Consider the following 23,617-nt stretch of genomic DNA (forward strand, 5'->3'; position numbering starts at 1 on the left):
AATATTACATTAAGCAAAGTAAGCCAGAACCAAAAAAACATAGGCTTCTTGATTTCCCTCATTTGTTGTAACTAGAATGTGCCTTTACTACAGGTAAACACATTGAATGACCAAAACAAACAAATAAAAACATGATATGATAAATTATATTGGACCCTGTCATTAGCCATAGGAAGCCATGCATAGGAGTAGTGAGACAAGGCTTAATAGCTATGGACAGATAATATATTAAACAATATTCTATGAAATGAACTCCAAAGAAGGAAACAAGAGATACTCTTTAGATGCCATTGCTGCCATTTTTGCTTTTTTTTTCTTTTGTATTGTTTGTTACTTTCTTTGTATTTGGAAGGGTAAGAGAGAGTACATGAATTGTAGAAGAAGGATGAACAAATACAACAGTGATACTCACCAGACACTATGTAAAAATTAAACTGGATATATCCTGAGTGAGAATGAGAGGGGAAGAATGGGAGAGAGCAATGGAAGGGGAAAATAGTTTAAAAAGATTGTACTGAGTTAGGTAACTGTAACAGTTCTATATAACAACTACACAAAACAATAAAAATTAAGAACAATGACCCTCGTTGCTTCTTCAGTCATCTGTTTGCATAGAGTAGTAGCCCTTCTAGGAACTCTTCCTTCCTTTAATTCTCCATGTGAAAGAAATAATCTGGAGGGAACAAAGATGCTTCCACCTCTGCTTATATTGTATTTGTCCAGCACAGTTTGGCATCTAGCATTAAGACTATCTGTTCTTTTCAATCAGTGGGTGGGGCCCAGAGGGAAAGTTTGAAAATTGCTTTTCCCTGCCCTCCACCCAGGTTCAGGCCATAGACATTCTGGTATAGGGACCTAGAACTGGCATTTCTAGGCTTCTGCAGGAAATCTGAAAATTCCACTTTGGAAAGGCTGAGTCACATGCTCTTTGTGAAGTGAAGAGATAGAAACTATAATATAAACTCTGATCTTAGATGTTAGAGAATGCTGGTAACTCGTAGCTACACGTGGGTGTGTTCAGCTCAACTCAACAGGAACAGGGTGGCAAAAACATGAACAGCCCCAGGAATGTGAGGGCCAGACCTCCACTCTGGAAAGTGAGGAGCAAGAGAGCAGAGGCTCTGTAGGGACAATCTTTGGAGAGGTGGTGGTATTGTATTGGGTTCCTTTTGATTTTGCCAAATAAAGAATTATGAGAGAGGGAAAGTTGGAGCAGAAGCAAAATTTATTCAGAAATGAGAATTAAGGTGCCAGGGAAGTTGTGGAAAGCTTCTTGACTACTGTTAGTTTGGTTAAAGCCCTCAGTTAGGACTCTCACTGGGAGATTGGCCTGAAGGTCAATTTAAGGGATCCTGTTACCTTATATGGTTTCTAACTGCCCCAATGGAGTGCCATCTCAAGGTAAAGTTGGGTGGGGGGAGGTAGATTATTTACTGCCAGCACCAAATGGTCTTGCTACTCTTACTGCCTGTACCAAGTAGGCCTAATGATGACCTCTCTAGGAAAGGTACCTGTCAGATGCTGGGAAATGAGCATAAGCTATGTAAAAAAGAGGCCTGTTGGACTTACAGGTCCCCTGCACCCTACAATAATTCCACCATCCACACAGAACTCATTTTCCCTGTGATAATTATTGCCTTCTACTCCAAGTATCTCCAGCATCATTTAGGAATCAGTGGAAGGAAAAGGTGAACTTCTTAAGCAGGCAAGTAGAATGCCTCAAACTTTCCACCCATTTTGTTAAAATAGAAAACCCTGCAGGGGGTTCAGGTTCTTTTTTGGAAAAATTTCATTGTCTAGTTTCATTTGTGGGTTGTACGGACCATCAACATTAAATGTAAAAACTGGGGATTTTTTTCCACTATTACAAATACTTGAAGATGGGAACAAGTTTATATCAAATAATATTTCAATATCCAGCCTCAGATGATTAAAGTTGAAGCCCAATGATAGCTATGACTAGTTTTATGGTTATTAAATGCCATCATACTGTTTAGAATTTGTCTAGGGTTATTCAGTGCTAACTTTACCTTGGGTAGTGAATTTTTTAACCAGGAAAAGTAGCTTATTGCCAGCATTGGTTGACAAGGCCACCTCCACAATGGGAAAGGGAGAAATGGTGCCTCTCCCTATTCAGGGGCACCCATACAACATAGAGGCCAAAGGTAGGAGGTGCTCTGTGTGCACAGCTATGCAGAGTGTGGGGACCTATCCCGGGAGAGTTCTAGGCAGGGTGGAGTTCTGGTCTGTGTGGAAGGTATTCTGCTGAGGCAGCTGGGGGTAAGAGACATAGCTGCCCCAGGAAGAGAAGTGGGAGGTGCTGAGGATCTGAGGTAGAGAACATGCTAACATTCCCCCCTTTGTTGTTTAATAAGTAAGGATACAGGTCAAGGAATATGGGCAGAGGTCATTTCTTCTGGAGCTACTTCCTACTGTCAATGGGTGAAGTATTCAAGGGACCCTGATTTGTTGTTCAATTGAGTACTGTCCAAGAAAATTGACAGATTGGTAAAAGTCTTCATCTTTTCCATGACAATATTTTAGTAGAAGGCAAAAACTTGCTGTTAGTGGACCCAAGGAATACATAAGCAAGGGTATGATTCATACTCTAAAGAGGCTATCGAAGACCTGAGATTGCCTTCTTGATCGTAGCATGGTACCTGACTCCCCCTATTCTATAGGGATACTGTATCTTATGATCACAGGAGCCTGAGTAGGAGATAGCAGAAATATTTAAAGATATCAGAGGCAATGGCATCATGGTCTTTTCAGGGGCACTTTCTGCTAGTGTGGGGGCATCAAGGAGTCAATGGGGCTGGGGTCTTTAGAGTCTAGGTCTGCACTGGGCAGGGCAGGGCAGTGCAAGTGAAGCCCCTATTTGCCTTTAGTAATAGGGTGGCCTTGACTTGTTCCCAGGTGGTATCCTGAGTAATGGTTGTTATCCTGTCAAAAGAAACTTTTGTAAAGGTGAGTCAGGCAAAAGGCTGACAGGGTGGCAGGACCAGTTAACATCAATGATACTAGAGAACATAGCCTGGCCACAAGACAGAAAAGTTAGCATGGACCCAGTTGTGGCTCATTATAGTGAAGGAGGAATTTCCATATTACTGGACTGGGGGCAGGAAGAGAATGTCTGGGGTTTTTGGCATTTAGGTAAAGGAGAACATAGTGGACTGGTTGAGAATAACCAGTCTGAGACTAGAGTTGGATTGGTGTGGTTAAGGGTCCAACAGGAAGCCTTGGTAGACGTTCAGATTGTAGATGTCTGGATTATAGACTATGTATAGAGACCCAGAAAGCCACCAAGGCTAACTGTACTCAGTCTAAGACTTACTATAAATACAAATAGCAGGTAAAAATGGCAAGAATGTAAGTTGCTATCCAGTCATGGACCTTAGATGGGCAATCTTATTAACTATTTCTCTTGAGCTCCTGCTCTGATTAATTTTCAAAGGATGAGAATGGAGTGACTCCATTTAGAATGTGACACCATCTCCTCATACTCCTCTTCAGGGTTCCTTGTTTTCAAGACTGGCTTTGTCCTGGGAGTTCAGGTGCTCATTGCTATCGTGCGTCTCAGCTGGCCTTACTTTCACCAGATTTGAACACAAGGACTGGTTGCTGTCCCTGAGCACTTCTGATCCAGGCTAGCACTCTGCTACTTTTGAGCAACAGCATCATTTCCAGTATTTAGCTGGTTAATTAGAGATAAGAACCAGGCTTCTAGCAGTCCTCAGATCAAAGGAGTCTGCTACAAAAAATATATATACTTTCAATAAAAGCTACAACAAGGAGACTAAAATAAGAAGTTGAGCTTTTCTATAACTTTAGAGTTGACAAATAAGGTTTATTATTTTTCTTGTGGGTCTGGCTAAATACTGCAGAGAGTAAAACTCATTGGATATAATGAGAATTTAAATCTGTTTAGCTGAATATAGCACTTTAAAATAAAAACATGAAATAAACCAATGGCATACACACTTGGAAAGCACACATTAAAACTTGACAAACTCAGTAGTATATTTGAACCTTCTGAGATTTGTAAGACAATTTTTTACTTTCCAAATCATTTTTTATCCAAAGGAAAACATTCTTGTCTTCTCACTTCCTTTCCCAAGGCCCTTTTCCTCATTTTTTACATTTACTTATTGGTTTTTTCCATAATTTGTGTTTTAAATTAACTCTTAGACACATTTGCTTGCACCCAAATCTGATGAGATTCTTTGTGGTTTATATTTAAAACTTTCCTCTTTTTTTCCCTTTGACCTGCCCCAAGGCAATTAACTGTGACTCCAACCACAGTTAGGCTGTAGAGGCAGAGTAGTTTGTCAGACTGTGGCTCACATTACAGCTTTTATTGATAACAATTTCCCATTTAACAAGCAGCACATTTGATAATCAACTCCTTTAACATAGGGTTTACATTAGCTTGTAGTCATAAAGCAAATAATTTTGTACCATGGTGACAGTTACATATTCTGAATATGTTCACAAACACACACACACACACACACACACACACACACACACTTATGCACAAGTTTTAAGAGGTACTTAGAGTTTTGTAAAAAAAGAAAATCGGTCATTTGAGTTCTCTGGAATTTCAGCAGCAAAAATGACATCACTTTAAACCTCAACAGGATGGAACCATGTGGTCAATTAGAAAATGAAAAACTTAAAAAACAAACACTTTGGGCAACAAACAAAATTTTTCAGATTACCAAGACCTACAAAGCTTAAAACAGAATATGTGTAGATATCTTTGTGAGCTCTGAATACTTGAATACGTTTTTTTCCAAATGTACTTAATACTGTTAGGAAACTAAGCCATGAAGCTAGTAAAGAAAGAGCAGAAACATAATATCAACAAACCAGATCAACTCTACTGGAGACCTGAATGGGAAACCATGGTAAACTAAGGAAAGGCATAGTGCAAAATGGCAGCTGAGCTACTTGGAGCCTAAACAGGGCCTTGGTCAGGAGGCAAAGAGTCTCCTGAGTTCATGGTATAGGTCTAGAAAGGTTCACTAACCTATTATCTACATCCCTGCCCCGCCTCTTGGAATTCAGGCACACCTGGGAGATAGGTCTCCCACTCCAAGAGTTTTTGTTTTGTTTTGTTTTTAATTTTCCACATTGCCAAAATGGTGCCTGTTAAACCCAATTTTATACAAAATAACATTTAGTCAACAAGCAGAATTTAAAAGAATCTCCATGCCTAAATATGCTGTGATAATAGGAACAGAAAACCTTTCCTTTGTCTCTTCTGTGGCAGGTGTGAATCTTCAGGACCTGTAGAGAGAAGCCTGAATGGCTCGCCTTGCAAGGAAAGGCACAAGCAGAGAGGCAGGCCAGGGAGAAGGGCAGGGGAGGGGAGGGCTGTACACAGACAACTTTTCCACTCACAACTCAAAACCACTCTTCACTAAAGCATGACTGCCTAAGGTGGGGTCAGGGAATATGTGGACAGAGCTGAAGCAGCTTGTAGTGCTAGAAAGTAGGAAAGTGTGAAATTGGGCCAGAGTTCAAGCATTAGAGAACTTGAGAGGCCCTGAGCCCAACTTTAATAAAAGAGGGGAGGAAAGCAGGTAGGGAAGGGAAAAGAAGAGAAGGGAAGAGAAGAGAAAAGGAGAGAAGAGAGGCGAGGGGAGAGGAAGGGAGAGGAGAGGAGGAGAGAGAAGGGGAGAGGAGGGGAAGGGAAGAAAAAGGAAGGAAACTATGGGCTTAGCAAAGGAACATAAGCACAAATTGAAAGATGTTTTAATGTTTCTAGCTGGAGTAAGTTAAGCAACAAAATAAAGCTATATCAATTTGTACTACATCCATAATGACAAAAGTAAGCAACTACATGAATAAATGTTCCCTGTTGGTTTATTGTAATTCAGTACCCCAGATGGATTCCAAGATGAATAAAGGGCTTAAGTAGAAACCCAAATGCAGTGTGGACTGTAATTAAAAGTGACTCATCACTACTGGCTTGTTGGTTGTGACAAATCTGCTGTGGTAATGCAACAGGAGAGAGTGGGTATAGGGAATCCCATATTCTTACTATATTTTCAACTTCTTACAACTCTAGAATTATTTTTAATGTCTAAATAGTTAAAACACATCCTGATGTATTCTAGATATAGATATATAGATGGTCTGTTATTTTTAACAGGTGCACAGTATTCCATAATGTACACAACTATATCAAATCTGATTCAAACATTCTGCCATGATGTTCATTTAAAATTATCATCTTTGTGCAACTACTGCACATGTCCAGAAAAGGCCTAAATTCACATGTATGCACACAGGCAAAAATGTATATCAAAATTGTGCATAAAACCTAAGGCTTGCAAAGCTCTGGTAAGAAAATTGGAGTTGGGAAGCCACAATTTTGAAAATATTAAGATCTTGTAGATCTTAGTACTATCTATAATATTTATTTTTCTTTTCAAAAGTCATTCAAATTAATGAGAAATATATCTTTCTCCTCTTGTAAATATCCCCCTGGTTCTAGATTCTTAGTCTGCGGGGGTTAATGTTAATCAATTTTTACTATCTTTAAGTTGCTATATAAAGGAGTTTCCATTCAACAGAGCAGTTTATGAATACAGCTTCTTGATCGATGTCATCTCTTTTAACATTCTCACTCACTCTGAGTCTGTGGGGTCTTTTTTAGTGCAATGAAATGCTCATAAGTTCAAATGAGTATATTACAAAGGTGCATAAAATATGCACAAATGTCATCATTTACATACAACTATTATATGCGCTTAAAACACATACATTATGATTCGGTTTGTAACTATTATGTACTAATATAGTTGTCACCGATGTGCTTGTCAGGATTACGGAGTAGGCAGATGAAAAGAGGAAGGGTGGGAGAATGCAGTCATAATATTCAGTGTATATATGTAAAAATGAACTAGAAAAAATTGAGGGTATGGGTGGGGTTGGGGAGAGATGGGGAGAATGATAGATGGAGTGTTATAGATCGAAATGCATTGTGCTCACAAGTTGACATGCTGACTTGAAATCTCTTTGTACAAGTAAAGATAATTTTTTAATTATTCAAAGAAAACTACACAGAGACACAAAAGTTAATATATACTACTAAGAAACTTGCTTGCAGTCTAAAATAATTTTACATAAGACATTTCCAAATCACTTCTCAGAATTCTAGTTTGAGGACCGGGAGTTTGGCCTTGTGGTAGAGTGCTTGCATGTACAAAGCCCTGGGTCCAATTCTTCACAGAAAAAGCTGGAAATAGTGCTGTAGCTCAAGTGGTACAGTACTAGCCTTGAGAAAACTCAAGGACAGTGCCCAGGCCCTGAGTTTAATCCCCAACACTGGGGGGGGGAAAAAAGAATTCTAGTTTGAAGTGTCATGAGCCTTTGTAAAGTTTTAGTCATATCATACACCTAACCCTCACCATTTGTTATGTATGGCCAACTGTGGTGCCCTATACCTATAATCCCAGCACATGGGAGATCTCAAGTTCAAGGCCAGCCTCAGCAACATAGTGAGTTTGAAACAAACTGGAAAAACAAAAGTTGCATTTTACTTGTTTTCCAAATGAGAAATTTGAAGTATAAAATAGTGGAGTGTCTAATTCAAGGTCACATGGAAACCATTGTTCCCACTCCCATTCTTCCCACTACACTTGAGCCTCGGATATTTTCAAGTTTATTGTAAGAACCATCCTAAAGAAGTCAATGGGAGATACTTGTTTATAAATCAAACTATTAAATAGAGAATATATGCCACCGGAATCCTCCTCATTTTTTTTAACTTTTAAAATGGAATACATGTTTCCATTTTACTTTGAAGGCTAAAACCTGGAGTACCATGGTTCAAAGCCAGCTCAAGCAGAAAAAATGATTCTCTGTCTCCAAAAGAACCACTAAAAAGCAAGGATGGAGGCTCGACTTAAATAGCAGAGCACAGCTGAATAAGCAAGCTGAGTGAGAGCTGGTGGGTCCAGAGTTCCAAACACAGTAACTGACCAAAGGAAAAACAAAGTAAACTTGAGTGTGTGCACTAGAAGTATGACAACACCAGAACTTTTCCCCGACTTTGCAAAGCAGAGCATCAAGCAACAAGTCTCTTGTGTGTCTTCCAAGTCTGCTTTTCCTTACTGCCTATATCCCAGCACTCAGATTTCCTAAGACACATCCACCTCTCCCGCACTGCCCTTCCATTTCTTTCTTCTTCTGGTTACCCAGAACTCGCCTATGGGTCATCCTGATAATCCTACTTACTGGGAAGGCTGAGATCTAGGGATCAAGATTTAAAACCAGCTCTGGTGGGAAAAATCCATGAAATTTTTATCTCCAGTATACCACCAAAAAAGCTGAAAGTGGAGTTGTGGTAGAATACTAGCCTTGAGCAAAAAGATCTCCAGGATATCACCAAGTCCCTCCAAGCCCCAGGACTGGAAAACTAAAAAAACTAAAAGATGTTATCTTTGTATAGTACTTTATAATAACAGGAAGGAGCCTATTTCCTGGTGGCAGGACAAGATTAAGCATTTACCTTAGACTTTAATCAACCTAATGCTTTTAGATAGCCAATGCTCACTTCAGAGGGCCAGGGTGAAAAGGGCTCTGAGCACTCAAGGAGAAAAGGTGTCTCATTTTGCACTCTTGAGGATAGTTACCCTTAAAAAAATAAAGTTACAAATGTTGGCAGGGTTTGCAAGGGTGTGCAGATATTGGAAACTAGTTTTTCTGATAGGACGTAAACTGGTAGAGCCACTATGGAAAACAGTATGGTGGTTCCTCAAAAAGTAAAATTATAATCACTGTGTAAGTCAGCAAATCCTGGTTAAAAGAATTGAAAGCAAAATATTGGGGAGATATTTGTACATGTGTATTCACAGGACCATTATTCCTGAGTAAAAGTAGAAGTGCTATGTTGAGCATTGCATTGCACATCTGTAGTTTTGCTATTTGTGGGCCGAAATAGGAGGATCACATGCCCAAGGCTGGCTGAAGCAACAGGGTGAGACCCTGTATTAAAAAATGTATATCAATGATATCATAACAATGATTTAACAGATACCAGTACATGGCATATGCATGCAACTGAATATTATTCAGCCTTAAACAAAGGGAAATTCTGATACTTGCTGTGACATAGATGAACTATGACCTCAGCTAGCTACCAAGACACCAGTACTGTAAGATCCCACTTATGTAAGGTATGGTTTGTAAGATACCCAGCTGAGTTCATAGAGACCCATTAGTACAAGGATGGTTTACAGGGATGGGGAGATTGGGTTGGGGAATGTTTAAGCAAGGGGTTGCAGTTTCAGTGTTGCAAAACTGAAAAAGTTCTGGATATTGGAATACTGAACATACCACTGAACTACACAGTTAAAATGATTAAAGTGGTCCATTTCAATGTTACACATATTTTACTACAGTTAAAATTACCTGTAAGTGTGGGTTGATTTCAGTATTGCACATGTCTTATAAATGGCCTGGGATCCTGTGGAGAGGCCAGGCAAATGTAGTCTGGGCCAAAGTTAGAAACAGGGGGAGGCAGTGTAAATCTGCCAACGCATATAAGAAGAAACAAATGTCTTGCCATTTCATCATTGCTTCTGCTGTCAACCATCATGACTATTTCAGAGGAGGGAAATGGCAAAGGAAGAGCGCAGTGGAGTGGAGGTGTCTTTAGAGGTCCACAAGTTCCCAAAGCTCAGAAATTGAGCTTGTGAGCATCTGTCTTAGGGGGAGGATAATCAGAGATAGGAAGCCAATTATCAAAGATTCTCACATAAACTATCCATAAAACTGGACCCCAGGGGACCAGGAGTTTGGCCTAGTGGTAGAGTGCTTGCCTAGCATGCACAAAGACCCAGGTCCCATTCCTCAGTACCACATACATAGAAAAGCCAGAAGTGGTGCTGTGGCTCAACTGGTAGAGCTCTAGCCTTGAGAAAGCCCAAGGACAGTGATCAGACCCTGAGTTCAAGCTCCAGGGCTGGTAAAAACACCCCTCCCCCCAAAAAAAAACACCTGGACCTCACATCAAACAGATGAAAGGAATATTACAAAAGCAGAAACAAAGATGTATTTTTTGTTTCCAAATAAGCAACATACAAATTATTTTCAGTTTTGTCATTATACACTCCTGAGGCAAAAAGAGCCCCCTTCCTTTTTTTCTTAAATTTGTGCTGGTCCTAGAGATTGAACTCAGGGCTTGTGCATGCTCCCTGAGTTTTGTTTTTTGCTTAAAGCCAGCACTCTACCACTTGAGCCACAGCTCCACTTCCAGATTTTTTCTGGTTAATTGCAGGTAAGAGTCTCACACACTTTCCTGCCAAGGCTGCCTTTGAACCTTAATCCTCAGCGTTCAGCCACCTGACTAGCTAGGATTACAAGCATGGGTCACCATTGCCCAGCTTCCAAGAGACATTTTTATAAAGAGATTCAGATAGTTATTCAAAGACTTTGGTGATTGGAGAAGGGTTTTCATTACAGATATAAGAAACGTACTCACTACCTGACTTATGTAACTTTAACGCCTCTGTATATCATCTTTATAATAACAATAAAAATAAATTTAAAAAAATTACAGGTACAGTTGTCCCTCTGGAGGCGCAGAAGGATAGTTCCAGGAGGCAGTGTGAATATGAATATATGGATACTCAAGTTTCTGTTATAAAAATGACCTGATGTTTGCATGTAATGTCCCACTTGAAATCATCCCTAGATTATTTCTTATAACTAATAGGAGATAGATGGTTCATAGATAAATGTTAGCCTGTCTTATGTAGGTATTTATTATAGAATACAAGTTTGTACATGTTCAGTAGAGACACAGTTTTTGTCTGAAAATTTTATATTGGTTGGATCCATGAGTGTGGATTCATAAATAAGAAGACTGACTCCATTTTTATTAAAACAGTTTGAATGCCAGACTTGTACCACTGTAAACATTTTAGCAATCATGTGGATATTGTCAACATAGAATAAGGTTTGTTAATACACAGTGAAAACCATTTTCCATCTATCTCCAGCCTTTGAGTCTTTTCCCCTGCTCAGGCTCATGGGATGAAAAAAAAAAACACCAATCCCTCAACATTTCTCATTTCTCCCCTCTCATCTACTCATCTACTAACTGCCCCAGATCACACTTTCTTCCTGACAACATGTTCCTGTGCCCCCCCTTCCACATTCACTGGGAAAATACCTCCTGGCTCTCCTTCTCCCCTCAGGCTAGCCATCACATCATGTGGTCAACAGGCCGTGGGAGGGAGTTTGTAAGGGTTGACATGAGAATCACTGTTCTTTCTAAATGCAACACACCCTAGAAAGTAAATAACAAAGTAAACCTAACAGTTATATACTGAAGGGACCTCGAATTGTAACAACACAAACAATATGAGAGTCCAAGTATAAATTCCTCTGCTTAAATACAGATTCTTTCTACAGTATATAGTCTCTTGAGAGAGAGAGACAGAGAGAGACAGAAGCAAAGATGCAGAAACAGAGATACAAAGAGAAACACAGAGAGAGTAATCTTTGTAGAGGACAATTCTACAGCTTCTTGACATGTTTCTTAGGTCCACATCTTGTAGTACAAAATGTAGGTTCTTCAATGTTTGTATAGAAATGTTAAAACCAGCTCCGAAGGTACAGAGTTCAATTTACAAGCAACTATGAAAAATCTCTGTGAAATGTGTTTATTTAGCGTGTGTGTGCGTGTGTGTGTGTGTGTGTGTGTGTGTGTTTCTATGTATATATACTTGTTATAAAGTTTAAACTCAGGGCTCCTCTTTCTCCTTAACTTTTATTGCTTAAACTGGCAGTCTACCACTTGAGCCACAGCACCACTTTCAACTTTTTGGTGGTTAATTGGAGATGAAAAAAAAAAAGTCTCACAGACTTTTCTGCCCAGACTGGCTTTAAACCTTGATCCTCAGCTCTCTGCCTCCAAAGTAGGCAGGAATGTAAGCAAATAAATTTCTAAATTCATCACATTTTACAAATTTACACATTTTATACACCAATCATATTTTATACAGTTCTCTACTATGTAATTAGAAATAGTCTACTAGCATTAAAAAGAAATCCTTTCAAAGTTTAACAAATCTCATAAACTCATCTTTCAAAATGATGAGGGACAAAGCTTTGGGGAAAAAATCAATTTTCCCATAAATAAAATTTAACAGCAATATATCATAGAAATTTTACCATATAATATTTGCCTTTTGTGGCTCATTTGTTGAACTATGTCCAACTTCAATATTTGCCCCATAATATCAACACTAGCTGAACAGCTAATGCTAAGTCCAGCCAGAAACAAAATATTTGTTCATTTAGTTGGACTTGGTAACATGTTACCACATACTTGGCACTTTCATAATGGAGCTGGTGGTGACCAAAATATAAATTTCTTTATTTAAAAAAAAACTAGTAGAAGCTAATTTTGTGAAGTTTTTATGCTAGTACTGAGCCTTGAACTCAGGGCCTGAGTGCTGTCCCTTGGCTTTTCTTCTCAAGGCAGGAACTCTCACTCGAGCCACTTCCTGCTCTTTGACCATTAGTTAATTGGAGAGTTTCACCGGCTTTCCTGCTCAGGCTTACATTGAATTGTGATTGTCCAATCTCAGCCTGCTGAGTAGCTAGGATTATAGGCATGAGCCTCCGGTGCTGAATTTCTGAATCACTATAGAGCTCATTTGGTTAGTGTGGATGTTAATGTTGGATATATGTTTACATGTGACAAGGATGTATATATTATATACATATTGCAAATATCTGTATATAGTTATAGATTGGGGCTATCATGAATCATAGAGTTTGTAGCAGCTTTCAGGCCTTCTCTTTATTTGCTCACAGGTTGTTTGGTATCAAGTCAGTGATCCAAACAGACTGCTCCAGCACGTGGAAGATCATAGTGAACCCTGACCTGTCCTGGTATCACCATGCCAACCCCATCCTGCTGCTGGTGATGTACTACACGCTGGCCACGCTGATCCGCATCTGGCTACAGGAACCCCTTGTAAGGCCCAAACACTCTCTGTGATCTTGTCTGCAAAGTAACCTTAAATCTCTGGGTAAAGAGTTGCATCCCTCTAGCCCACTGACTAGTCAATACTCTAGTCCCTCCTGATGCTCACGTTCTGGTGGTGGTATCATAATTCTGCCAAGGAAAGCTACACTCTGGTAGCTCATGCTTCTAATTCTTTTTTGTTTTGCCAATCCTGGGCCTTGAACTCAGGGCCTGAGCACTGTCCTTGGGTTTTCTCAAGGCTAGGGCTCTACCACTTGAGCCACAGCACCACTTCTGGCTTTTTTCTATGTATGTGGCACCGAGGAATCGAACCCGGGTCTTCGTGCATGCTAGGCAAGCACTCTACCACTAGGCCAAACTCCTGGCCCTCATGCTTCTAATTCTAATCCTAGCAACTCAGGAGACTGAGATATGAGGATCATGGTTCGAATCCACCCTGGGCAGAAAGAACATGTGAGATTCTTGTCTCCCATTAAGCTACAAAAAGCCAGAAGTCAAACTGTGGCTCAAGTGGCAGAGTGCCAGCCTTGAACTAAAAAGAAAAAAAAAAAACTAAAGGACGGAGCCCAGGCCCTGAGTTCACACACACACACACACACACACACACACACACACACACACACAGCAATCAATACACAAAGTTGCAAAGCGGACTGAGTGTGAAAGAGCAGATTTCTTTCACCCCTGTGTCCAGTATGAGTGGTGGATGGTGAGCAGGAGAGTAGGTTCATTTGGACTGAGCCCTTGGTACAATCCAAGTGTCGTGTTGTTTATATACATTATCTCAGTATGCTAAATTCCTCTGAAATGTATTAGGTTTGTTTTACAAACAAGGAAAGAAAGGTGTGACAGGTATTTTCTAAAATCTCACACTAAATGATACAAACCAGCTTATAGCCTAATTTGACAGCAAAACTTAGTCTTGAGAGACCGTGCAACCTCTATTACTACAATGATTGGAGTTTCCAAATCTTGTCCAGAGCTCTCATCCCCTGAGGACCCTGTAGTGCAAGGCCATGGGGGTGCCTTGCCTAGCTGTGAGGCAGAGGGGTAAGGAAGCTCCCTGCCTACAGTATTGGCAACAAGGACTTGGGGTTTTTGAGGGGAAACTTCTCCTCTTTCGGTAGTAAACAGCTCAGTCTTCTATTCCTTCTCCTAAATGACTGTGAGGAGCTCAGAGGTGCATCAATGGCATGTAAAGGGAGAAAGTTGATACTACAGAGAGGACTGTGCTTTTCCCCCATCAACTGCCAGGGTGCTACTCACATCAGTACTTGGCTGAATCCAATCTCTCCTTAGGTATCATTTCCAGCCTGGATTCATTTCCTGCTTTTACTTGGCTTCACACCGTATGCTGTACCAGATCCACAAATCCAGTCTTCAGTCAGGGGCCTTGCTGTGTCTCATGATAATATAGGTGTTAAAATAGCATGACCTCAACAGACAAGGCCTGCAGTTGTTAAATTGGCACATCCTACAAGAGAAAAGCATGTCCCAACCCAGGCTTGGCAGTGTGCCACTAGAAACAGGGATGTGCTTTCCCTCTCCGTGTTATTTCTCCAAGTGCATGAACAGGCATGCAGGGCAAAGGCGACTAGCAAGGATAGATTACATCCTTGATGATGGGTCATCTCCCTTGAGGCCACCATAGAGAGCATTTAATAGCAGCAAGGTCACCTTGCATTGCCATGTGCTCGAATTCTCATAAAATATCCTATTCTTGGTAAAAAAAAATGTTTTTTAACATTTTCATTATGTTTGCTTCCTCCACAAACATACCAACGAACGTAGATACTGATGTGTATCTATAGACTAATATGTACACAGAATTGACACACACGATTGAATTACTTCTAAATAATGTTTTATACATGGCAGAAACCAAGGAAGTGAGGAATAGTTCTCGGAGTCTTTGGCTCTCTCTGGGCATCAGATAAAGCAGTAGTTTGGTGAGATCCTTTTGCTCCCTCCAGGTCTGTGTGATAGCCTGGTATCCCAGACCTGGGGTTTCCAGGAAACAAGGGCAAGCAGAGAGAACCAGGAAAGCAATCTGGGCTGCAGTCACACTGGCCACAGCTTTGTTACAAGCAGAGACCTCTAGCTGTCCATGAAACACAGACATCACATCAGCATCAGTATTTCAGTTCATCTGTATTCTAAGTAGACTGGAAGTAGGACTTTTTTGCTGAGGTAATGTGAAAATAGAAGAGGCTGATTACATCCTGATCCCAGATACCTTAGAACATTCAATGAAAAAAATACAGGCCACCGAATGTGAGTGGTTCAGGCGAAAGTCTAGGGAACACTGCTAGGCACTGATGTCTCACTCCTGTGTCCTAGCTACTTAGGAGGTTCTGGTCAAAAGATCTGATTTTTCTGCCAATCCAAGAAGAAAGATTAGAGCGACTCTTATTTCCAGTTAACTGGCAAAAAGCTGGAAGTGGAAGTAGTACTCACGCACTAGTGCTCAACCGGCCAAGGACTTGAGGTCAAGCCTCAGTAGCAAGACAGACAGACAGACAGACAGACAGACAGACAGACAGACAGACAGACACACACACACACACACACACACACACACACACACCCCACATAAAATGTTTTTAAACTAAATGATTTGTGTAATTATTTTCTAGTTCTGTTTAGAATGTACTGAGAGACACTACAAATATTTAACATAAGTCATATGCTATCATATATGGGTCTATCTCAAGTACTGGACAATATGTAATAAAAAAAAACCCACACTCGTGGTATCCCCTGCTGCCTGCTCACAGATGAGCTTTGGGAGGCAGAGCTGTTCTTGTGGTTCTGTGTTTCACGTACAGGTTGACAAGACAAAGGAAGAGGACCAAGTCCTGGCTTGCAGCTCTAATCAGAATATAGCAGAAAGGAGGCGGAGCCTGTGGTATGCAGCCCATTATCCAACTGATGAGAGAAAAGTAAGCCCAGGAGCCACGTACTCCATCAATAGTTTCTGCTGCTATGTTGGTATTTTTCTGTTGAGTATGCGCTTTGTCAAGCTGCTGACGTGTCCCTGCTGTTAACATGAGGGCGCAGTTTGATTTACACAGCTAGGTGTCACAATATAGGAATGACTTGTCCAATGAAATCCTGAACAAATGTGATTCTGTATGGTCTTGCTTCAACTGAAGCCTCTTAGTCCTTAAATGAATCTTCTTAATATATCTACATCTCATATTTGAAGTAAACCATACTTAAACAAGCAAAACAAGAGTGGATGAGTCACACTTCTAATCCTAGTTACTTAGCAGGCCGAGATCCAGAGGGTTTCTTCTTGAAGGCATCTCAAGCAGAAAAGTCTGTGAGTCCCTTATGTCCAATTAAGCAGCAAAAAGCCAAGTTGGAGGCATTGCTAAAATGATAGAGCACCAGCCTGAGGAAGCAAGCCAAGTAAGCTCAAATCTCAGCACCAACATAAATTAACAAATAAGCAAGGAATCTGTGGACACCAGAAGAAAATCAGAGTTGAAATACATTCGGCAAGTGAGTTTGCTCTGTTGAGCCCCTTCCATAGTAATCAACAACCACTTAGGGGAGAACCAAGGTCTTGCTGAACAGAACCTGGACCCATCACTGCGTGAAGGCCTCACACTGGGATTGTCCTGAAGGCCTGCAAGGTCTGCACCATCTGTAATAACAGTGTTTTCTACCTTCTTGATCATTCACTGGCCAGCCTGTGTGTTCACATGGCCTCGTGCAGTGCTGTGAGGACAAGTCCTCTTAGCATTCTTACTGGTATCAGCAAGGGGCTCCCGGCATAGAGAACACAGGAGTCCATTCAAAGATTCACATGGTAATTGGTGAGTTTATCTAAGATACTCAGCCCTGGCACCAGCATGGCTGTCCTACATTGAGAGGGATGTGACACTTGACAGTTTATGGAATCCCTTTGATTACATCACTACACGTTTCAGGCTGTCACATTTAGTCCATTAAATAATAGATAGAACCAAGGGTAGCCCAACCTGTCCAGTGAGGCCTATAGAGCTCTGAGGTGAATAATGTTCTCGAGACTACAACTATACTTAAAATCTAGCTGGGTCTGGTATGTACGCCTGTAATCCTACTGAATGCATAGGTAGGAAGACTGGGGTAGGAAAATGCCTGCCCTGGGTGAAAAATCGGAAAATAAAACCATATACTTATAGTTATCTGATATTTGATAAGGGAGCCAAAGACATACAGTAGAAAAATAATAGCCTCCTCAACAATTAGTGTGGGGAAAAGTAGGCATCTGTATGCAGAAAACAAAAATGGATCCTTGCTTGTCACCATGCACCAATATCAATTTAAAGTGGAGCAAAGACTCCACATCGGGACGGGCACTGGTGGTTCATGCCTGTAATCCTAGCTGCTCAGGAGGCTGAGATCGCTGAATCACAGTTCAAAGCCAACCCAGGCATGAAAGTCCAGGAGACTCTTATCTCCATTTTCCCATCAGAAAACAAGAGGCAGCACTGTGCCTCAAGGGGTAGGGCAGTAACCTTGAACTGAAGAGCTCAGGGGCAATGCCCAGGCCCAGAGTTCAAGCCCCATAACCAACCCCCCCCCAAAAAAAACACTCGATGTCAGACCCAAAACTTCAAAATCACTAACAAGAGAGAAAAAGAGAAACATTAGAACTTCTTGAAAAGAGTCCCAGGGCACAACAGATAGAGGATAGAGTTGCCAATATAAATATTTTCTGCATGGTTAAAGACTAGTTATTAAACTAGAAAGACAGTCAACAGAGTGAGAGAAGATCTTCACCAATAATATGTCAGTCTAATATCCAATATATGCCAGAAGCTCAAGAAAATAACTCCTCCCAGACCTAATAAACCAATCAGTAAATGGGCAAGGGAACTAAGGAGAGACTTTTCAGAAGAGGTAAGAATGGCAAAGAAACACATGAAGAAATGCTAATCATCCCTGACTGTATAGGAATTACAAATAAAAACAACTCTGAGGCTCCATCTCACCTCAGTTAGATTGGCCAATGTGAATTCAAACAACAAATGTTGGCAAGGATATGGGTGTGGAAAAGGGAACCTATTGCACTGTTGGTGAGAATGTAAACTAGTACAACCACTCTGGAAAGCTTTCTGGAGGTTCCTCCAAAAAACTAGACATAGACATAGAATCATGTTGAATAAGATAAGTCAAGACCTAAGGAACAAAAGGTGCATGGTATCCTTAATATGTGTCTATTAGATCCAAACAGTACAAGAATGATGACTCAATATTTGCATACCCAATGTTATAGACATGGTACTGGAAATATAAACACAACTACATAGATATAAAAACTTATGACTCTATAGACATAATGGGGTTTTTTGTCAGTCCTGGGCCATGAACTCAGGGCCTGAGCACTGTCCTTGGACTTTCTCAAGGCTAGAGCTCTACCACTTGAGCCGCAGCACCACTTCTGGCTTTTTTCTATATATGTGGTAACAAGGAATTGAACCGGGTCCTCGTGCATGCTAGGCAAGCACTCTACCACTAGGCTAAACTCCAGGCCAGATGTAATGTTTTATTACATAGGTTAATATGTATCTATGACATACAAACCCTCAGCTTAATTTTAACTATGTTCTAAAATCTACGTGCCAGTGATTGTATATAGAGATTCCCTTCTTGAATACTTGTTTGTTAAACACATCGTTTGAAATATGATGTAAAAATAAATGTTAATAAATTCTTTAATTAAAAAACTAGACATAAATCTTCCCTATGACCCAGGCAAACCACCTCTGGACATCTAAGCCGAGCAGCATGAGTCAGGATCTGAAAAGGAGACTGCACAGCCATGTTCCTTACCACACTATTCACAATAGCCAAGATATGGAAAGGGACCTGATGCCCTAGAATAGATGAGTTGATGCCCCCCAAAATGCAAAAACAATAAAAGAAGAAGAAACCACAGCCGCACATGTTCTCTCTGATAAGTTCAAGTTATGTCTAAAATACACTGGGATATGACAAATTATACAGGGTTCTAGATACACATAGTGAGACCAGAAGAGGAGACAAATGTAAAGGAGTAATGGCGCTCTCTCTCTCTCTCTCTCTCTCTCTCTCTCTCTCTCTCTCTCTCTCTCTCTCTCTCTCTCTTTCTATTTTTGATAGGTTTGTCTTCTTTTCTTTATGGAAGGTATATTCATGTGTATATCATCAGGTGGGTAGGAAGAGGGTAGAGAACTCAAGGGGACAAAGGGGTGAAAAATGCAGCAGTGGCGCTCACTAGACACTGATATAAGTGAACTAGACAGTTCATGAGTGGAGGTGGGAAGGAGGGACGAGGGGAGACTGAGGGAACTGAAGATGCTGTATGAAAGGAAATGTACTCATTACCTGACTCTTGTCATTGTAATCCCTCTGTGTATTAATTTTTTTAACTTAAGATCTTCTCAAAAATTAACTAAAGCCAAAGGGCTTTAAGCATGGCTCAGGTGATCAAGCATTAAGCTAACAAGTGCAAGGCTTTGAGTGCAAAACCCACTACAGAGGAGAGGGGAGGGGAAAGGAGGGGAGGGGAGGGGAGGGGAGGGGAAATGAGGGGAGGGGAAGGGAAGGGAAGGGCAGGGGAAGGGGAAGGGGAAGGGGAAGGGGAAGGGGAAGGGGAAAAAGAAGGGATGAAATCTTTGCCTGAGGATTCAAAGACCATAGTGACTAAAACTGGGATGCCTGAGCATCATAAATCACAGTTGGGCTAACCAACTCTAACCACAAAGTAGTGGTCATAAGTGGAACCCTTCACTGCCAAGAATGCACAGAAAGCAATAGAAAACCTGCTTCCTCATAAGAACAATCTTGCTGAACCGCTCAGGCCCACATAACTGTTTCTGTCCTGTCCATGCAGTTAGTGATTCCATACATCATAAAGACCTGAAAAACCCCCTGCCCCAGAAAATCCACAATGGCATCAGAGCATGTGACTCACATGGCTGTGGCAATACTCAGGTCCATACGTGTACTTTTAAAATAGAGGAACCTGGTGGCTTATGCCTGTAATTCTAGCTACTGCAGAGATCTGAGAATTGTGAGTCAAAGCTAGCCCAGGCAGGAAACTTTTGAAACTTATCTCTAACCATCAAAAATCCAGAAGTAGAGTACTAGCCTGAGTGAAAAAGCCGATTGAGAGTGCAAGGCCCCAGAGTTCAAGCCCTTGTTATCAGTACAATAGATAGATGACATATAGACAGACAGACAAACAGACAAATCTAAGGTGGGTCAGTCATGTCCTCCTCTACCATTACAGACACATAACTCACTCCCTGCCTCAGCCATGGTACCATGGTACCTGTGTAATGTGTCCTTTAGAAGTGGAACCCATTCTTTCTAGCACATTGTTATTGTATGTTTTCTGTGGCTGATACACAGACACATTGTGTAACCTCTGCTAGCTCCTTCAGGACAGCAGGTACAGTGCAAGCTTGTAACCCCAGAGAATCATGCATGCCATGGAACTTAGCAGTGTAGCAGGCCTTGCCACAAAATGAAAATTGTCAAGCAATGAACTTCTCACAATCCGTGTAGTGGCTAATGACTGTCAGCTTTTCTTCCACGTCAGGTTGGAAGGACAGGATATGCCTTGAATATTCGATGTGACCAAAAGATATCCACACAGCATACTGGTGTCAGCTGTCTACAGAAGAGGCCAGGCAGACTGAGGCCTAGAGCTACTTTTCTTATAGGATCAGTTGATAGAAATGTAGTTCTTCCAGTCTGGTTATTTAGCAATCATTATTTGAAAATAAAAGAAACAAGTCCATTAATTTAAGGAAAGTGATGATTAGTACTTAATGAAATTATAAAGTTTAAACATTTGAGTCTACTCAGAATTTTAGAAATCATTGAGACTCTGGAAACTTCCTAACATTTAAAAACTTCTGATGAACTCTTTTTATGATGGTTTGGTAAACAAATGTACATGTTTAATGTTGTATGATATCTAAATATTAATGTGTCATTAGAGTATTACATAATAGGGTTATTAGGCAAGGTGGCTTATGCCTGCAATCCTAACCACCCGAGAGCCTGAGATCAGGATTATGATTTAAGACTAGGTTAGGCAGAACTTTAAGAGACTCTCTCTTAAACGATAAAAGCTGGGCATGGGCCAGGAGTTTGGCTACTGATAGAGTGCTTTCCTAGCATGCACAAAGACTCAGATTCAATTGCTCAGTAGCACATACGTAGAAAAAGCCAGAAATAGTGCTATGGCTCAAGTGGTAGAGCACTAGCCTTGAGAAAACACAAGGGCAGTGCTCAGGCCCTGAGTTCAAGCCCCAGGACTGACAAAAAATATTGTTAAAGCTGGGCAAGGTGACCTGCCCCTCTTGCCACAGTTATATGGGAAATGGGAAACAAGTGATCATCATGCAGGTCAGCCTGGAATAAATGTGAAACTGCTCAGAAACAGTAGCAAAAAGGGCTAGAAGCATGGCTTAGAGGGTAGAGCACCTGCCTCGCAAGTCCAAGGCCCTAAGTTCAAACCCCAATGCTCTCAAACTAAATGAATGAAGAAATGAAAATAAATATTATGTAATGAAAAGTGTCAGTCAACACTGGTGTCTGTGTAGCTCAGCCAACCAACAACCTGGAAACCGGAGAGCACAAGGTACAGGTAAAAGATTCATTCAAGGTACAAAAGAGATCAGGAGATTTTACTCTAACGGATCATGGGAACTGCTCCAGTAGAATCTCCAATTCTACCTGCATCTCCCCTTCACAACGCTACCATTAGTAGAGTTTCTTGATGTAGCAAAATGGTCTGGATAGAAGATTAACATATCCTCCCATCTCTAACAGCATTCTCTTTGAAACCAGTCATGCTTCACATTTATTATCAAAATGGTGTGTTGTAGCAGATCATAGCACAGATTGTTTGCCTTGTGTAAGCCTAAGAAAATATGTAAAAGCATAAAGCAATGCCAGTAGTTGGGTTTTTTAAGAATATACGTGGGATTAATTTTTTATAACATATAATAGGATTTTGTGTGTGTGTGTGTGTGTGTGTGTGTGTGTACGTGCGCGTATGCGAGCATACGTGTCTGCATGTGGATGTGCACCGACACTGAGGCTTGAACTTAGGGTCTGGATTCTGTCTTTTAGTGTTTGCACTCAAAGCTGTTGCTCTACCACTTGGCCACAGCATCATTTGCAGCTTTTCAGCGATTAGTTGCAGATGAGAGTCTCATAAACTCTTCTGCTCCAACTGACTTCCAACCATATTCTTCATATCTTAGCCTTCCTGAGTAGCTAGGATTACAGGCATAAATCATCAATACATGACAATAGGATTATTTTTAATGAATTACTAACTTATTTTTAAATGCCTCTCTTTTAGTTTTCTGGTGTGGTAGGTCATCTCCTAACAAAAGACTCTTTAGGACCCTGAGTGATTTTTAAGAATGCAAATGAGTCTTGTCTGCAAAATGTTGCAGAAATACCTTCTGTGTTGATTATGACTTTAGGGAATCCCAAACCACCTGTTATTAAAAGAGTTTAAAAGAAGCACAGTCATATAAGAATTTTTTTGTGGTGAACAATATGTAAATTATAAAACAATCTCAAGTCAAGTGATGCTGGTTCATTTCTATATTGTTAGCTACTCAGGAGGTTGAGATCTGAGGATTGTAGTTTGAAGCTAGCCCAGGCAGACAATTCCAAGAGACTCTTATCTCCAATTAACTGGCAAGAAAGCTAGGAATAGAAGAGTTGCACAAATGGTAGAGTGCCAGCTCTGAGTGAAAAGGCCAACTGCAAGCATGAGACCTTGAGGTCAAGCCCTAGGACTGGCGCGCGCGCGCACACACACACACACACACACACACACACACACACACACACACACACCAATATATCCCAGACTTCAGTATAAATCATTCATCCTAGTAAGAAACCTTTATACCTTGAAAAGTGAGTGCCTTAGGAATCTTTCTCCTATCTGATAGATATCTGGGAACATAAAAGCAAAATGCTTATCCTATAGAATTAAATTCTTGGACAGTGCAGCAGCATGATAACTATGTGGCTTATGGTGCTTATTTGCTGTGATAACTGAAGGTAACTTCAGATGCTGGGAAGTGATTTCAGTGAAATGTAACTGGTGTTATTGAACCCTTTGCATTTGCATGGCAGAATGAACCGTACCATGGAGTCAGCTGGCGTGGGTGCATGGATAGTAGTTTATAGATGTATAGAAACCTTCAAAATGCTCTTTGCTTACCTAATAACATACTGTTTTGCATTGCTTTTTGCAGCTTTTATCCATGACTCAAGATGACTACAAACCATCTGATGTTAGTATATTCTTAGACTTAACATTTATGCTTATGTAAGTGACTTGAAAATGACAAACAAAAGGAACACCTATGAGTCTGATTTAACAATCTAGATTTCCAAAGCTTTTCCATTACTTTATTTGCAGAAGTGATACCTCATTTATCACTGAGTATAACATACAGAATACATATGGCTGTTTTATGTATTTTGTACTGACTCTACTAATAAGTACAAAATTTAAAAAGAAAGTCTTGCATGCGCATTTACTTATGTATATGTTAAAATCAAAATACATAATGCCAG

General features: G+C 40.6%; 1 pseudogene; it reads left to right on the top strand.

Annotated features, from left to right (window-relative positions):
- Positions 1-23,617, top strand: part of LOC150039949 (piezo-type mechanosensitive ion channel component 2-like) — a 171,862-nt pseudogene that overhangs the window by 43,098 nt on the left and 105,147 nt on the right.

This window comes from Megascapheus bottae, unplaced genomic scaffold (genome assembly GCF_031878675.1).
Source record: "Megascapheus bottae isolate mThoBot1 unplaced genomic scaffold, mThoBot2.hap1 HAP1_SCAFFOLD_43, whole genome shotgun sequence".
In the NCBI taxonomy this organism is placed as follows: Eukaryota; Metazoa; Chordata; class Mammalia; order Rodentia; family Geomyidae; genus Megascapheus; species Megascapheus bottae.